Source organism: Corylus avellana, chromosome ca2 (assembly GCF_901000735.1).
Source record: "Corylus avellana chromosome ca2, CavTom2PMs-1.0".
NCBI classification, from domain to species: domain Eukaryota; kingdom Viridiplantae; phylum Streptophyta; class Magnoliopsida; order Fagales; family Betulaceae; genus Corylus; species Corylus avellana.
This window is the reverse complement of record NC_081542.1, coordinates 19259927-19263966: the sequence shown is the minus strand read 5'-3', so window position 1 is coordinate 19263966 and position 4040 is coordinate 19259927.

Sequence of the window (4040 nt, the reverse complement as noted above, 5' to 3'; positions counted from 1 at the left end):
TGTTATTCCGCATTCTTCTTATTTTTCGCATCTCACGGGTCTTGGGAAATAGGATTAATTTCCTAACACAGGCTTGGCTTTGGTCAACTTGCCTCCGCTCGATCGCCCTTCCTCCGTTTGATCCACCTCAACACGTGCCCCACTTTCCTACTCTCTGGATCCATCAGTGTCCATCCCACCTTTCGCACCAGATCCGTCGCTCCGGCTGTAGTTTGATTATGTTCTGTTTTTATGGCTTTTCTCCTTTCCTGTTTTTGTCTGTTATTTGTCGTTTGCTTCTCGTTGTGTTTGTGTTTGTTTCATGTTGTTTTTGATTGTTTGACACACTTTGTGGGTGCCGCTCCTAGAGGATTCACTCCAACTCTCCCTCCAGTTTCTTTGAATGCACCGCCGATCTCCTCCACCCCTGCTTTGCCATTCACCGTCAGCTGCTGGGTCTTTTCACGCGTCCCCTAGCGATGAACTTCTAACGCCACCCTCCGTGTCGGTTTTCGGCCAGCACACGATCGGCCTTCTTCCGGCTACTGTCATCCGCTTTGTGTGCTTCTCCTGTTATTTTCCCTCTATTGTGGGCTTCCTTTTGTTGTATTTTTGTTTTCCATGTAATTGTTTTTTACTTTCCTATTTTATTTCCCTGTACATTTTTTCTTTCCTTTTTTTTGTTTGTAATAAGGCTTTGTCCTCCCTCTATGATCTGCTCGTTTTGCTTTTGGTCCAGACCTTTGGGTTGTGGATGTGAACGTTATTCTGGTTGTCGAGTCGAGAAGGATGATTTTCGGCATGGGGGTTCTTTGCTCTCAGGGCCAAGCAATAAGCGCTACTTATGTATTAGATGGTGTCTATTTGGTACAGATTTGATCTTAAACCTGATGAATAGTACTCTTGGGTTAGCAGATGTTGTTGCCTTTGTTTGGCCTAATTGGTTGATGACTATAAGTTTAGCTTCAGCTATGATTTGCTTCATAGCTTTTTACTCTGGTTGTAAGAGTTCTTGCTCGCGACCTTTTATCAATAAACACTACAAAAAAATGTAGTATTAGTAATGTGTGTATTGTTCATTAGTTTTCACCATGTTACCATTTAGTAACGTGCCAGTTTGTGACACGTTACTAAATTTTTTAATAACGTATTACTTTACCCACGTTACTAAATGGTAACGTGTCAAATTTGACATGTTACTTACTAATTCAAAAACTGGAAAAAAAATATAAAAATTCGAAAACTTTAGTAATGTGTCAAAGTTGACACGTTACTAAATGGTAAAGTGTCAAATTTGACACATTACCAATTTGAAAACTGAATAAAATAAAATAAAATAAAATCATAGTATAATAATAATAATAATAAAATTAAAAAAATTCGAAAACTTTAGTAACATGTTACTAAATGGTAATGTGTTAAATTTTACTAATTTGAAAACTAAAAAAAAAAAATAATAATAAAAATAAATAAAAATAAAAATACGAAGTCTTTAGTAACGTGTCAAAGTTGACAAGTTACTAAATTGAAACGTGTTAAAGTTGACATGTCACTAAATGGTAACATGTCAAATTTGACACGTTACTAATTCGAAAACTGAAAAAAAATAAAATAAAATAAAAAATAAAAAAAATAAAAAAAAATTGAAAACTGTAGTAATATGTCAAATTTGACACGTTACCAACGGGCATTGGAAACATACGCCAGCTGGTTCCCTCTTTTTCTCTTTTTCTTTTTCCTTCCCTCTTTTTTCTTCCTCCCTGCCGCACTTTTTCTTTCTTCTTTTTTCTTCTCTCTTTTGCTCTCACGCCCCCTATACCCCCATGGCAGTTCTCTCTTCTCTCAAATGGGAAGAAGAAAAAGAAAAGGAGAAGAGAAAAGGAAGAGAAGATAAGAAGAAAATGAAAAATAGAAGAAAAATTTTTCTGCTGGATTTGGGTGTTTGAAATTTTTCTGCTGGGTTTGGATTTTGCTGCTGGGTTTGGGTGTTTGAAATTTTTCTGGGTCTGATTTTCTGGTTGGTTTGGTTTGATTTTTCAGGTTGAATCCACTTGGCCGGGGAACGAAGATCGTATACTCTAATGGGTAATTTTTATGATTTTTATGGTTAATTTTTCTGATTTTTCTAATCTTTTTATCTCTTTCAAATTAATTCATTATTTGCAACTTGTTTAGTTTCTTTTCTTAATTTTCAAATTAATTCATTATTTGCAACTTGTTTAGTTTCTTTTATTAATTACATGAGTATTGTTGACCCAAGACACTATAGAGGAGTAAGGCAGAGACCGTGGGGAAAATGGGCAGCCGAGATTCGAGACCCACAAAAAGCAGCAAGAGTTTGGCTTGGGATCATAGTAAAGGCTTTGAAATTATTTTTAATGAAAAATCACAACTTGCAAGCCTAAGAGTACTACTCGTTCAAATTCTGGAAATAAATTTGAAAAAAAAAATTATTATTTTTTTACTAATTTTTTAAACTTTAGTAATGTGTCAAATTGACACGTTACTAAAATTTAGTAACATGTCAGAAGCTGACACATTACTAATAGGAATTTAGTAACATCCAAATTAGTAACACGTTGCACACGTTACTAACATTTAGCAATGTGTCGAGCCTATTGACTCGTTACTAATGTGTTGTTACTTATCAGAAGGTTTTTTTGTAGTGAAATGAGTATATAATGTTTTCTCTTTAACAAAAAAAAATAAAATACTGTGTAATTATCTAAGCTTAAACAGGAAAATAGTTGTACTATTTCTGATTTAGTGAATCTGATTAGCACGTCCTTTAATATATATATATATATATATATATATATATATGCTAACGAAACCATCCCACACCAATCAATAAGTCTTTTTTGGTCTGGGACGTGAGGCAGCAAATATGGTATCTTATTAATTAATGTTATTAAAAAAAAAAAAGTACATGAGAAGCACAAATCATTTAAAAAATGATAAAGCTACACATATTCTCACTTTTTTGTACCTAATTCCTCACACCTATAAAATTAGATTAAATTTATGATATCTTTATTAAATTTTAATCCAATAGTAATTTTAAAAGCAACATATGGAGGTAAATAATGACAATATCTCTAAAATTAATTTTTAAAAAATATGTATTTTTCACGTATTAACGTTGTATATTTTAAAGAATGAGTTGTATATTCCCAATTGGTAGGAATTGATTTACTGAACTGAATAATAATATTCTGTTATTGTGAGGAAAAGTAATTATTATATATTTGATTTACCATTTTTTTTCTCACAAAAGGGTTACTTTTGATCGACTAGCAGCCAATCCCACCTGTCCGGTGGTCCGAGCAACCAGCACCCTCACACTTAGGGTGATCACTTATGTTCATATTTTTTATTTTTGTAATATTTGAAATTGAACATAATGGTTTATTTGATAACAATTAGAAATTTATGTAGTAAATCAGTACAATTTAAGCCGTGATTTGATAAAATGTATACCTCAAGATCACTACATAATTAATTTTTCTTAAAAATAAAAAATTATAATTATACGGGTTATATGGTTCATTAATAGTCAAGCCAGTTAGACCATATATAGTTCTATTATACTGAGAGTATGAATTGTTTGAGATTGATTTTAAAAAAAAATTGTGATTTGAAGATGTTGAAAATTTTCATTTTCAAATGGCAAGTAATGAGTTGTCGTCTTTTTTTTAAAAAAAAAAAAAACAAAAGACAATTTTAAAGGCAAACTTTGATTTTGTCAAACGCTTAACTACGGGCAAGCCAGGTCCGTCTTATTCAGCGACCCAAAAAAAAAAAAAATGGGAGCTATTTTCTCGAGTTTTGGTTGAATATTCCTACTTTCCTACTGGTAAAAAAAAAAAAAAACGCCGGTCAGGTGCTCCTTGCACCATTGTGAAACGGAAAATGATTAATTTCCTTCTCGGGTCATTCTCTCATCTCTCATTTTTCAAAATGCGCCCCAAGTATAGTTGGCTATCGGCAGTGGAGATGATAGCAAGCAATAATCAAATACATAATCACCCCGCAAAACAATATTAATCATTTCAATAACT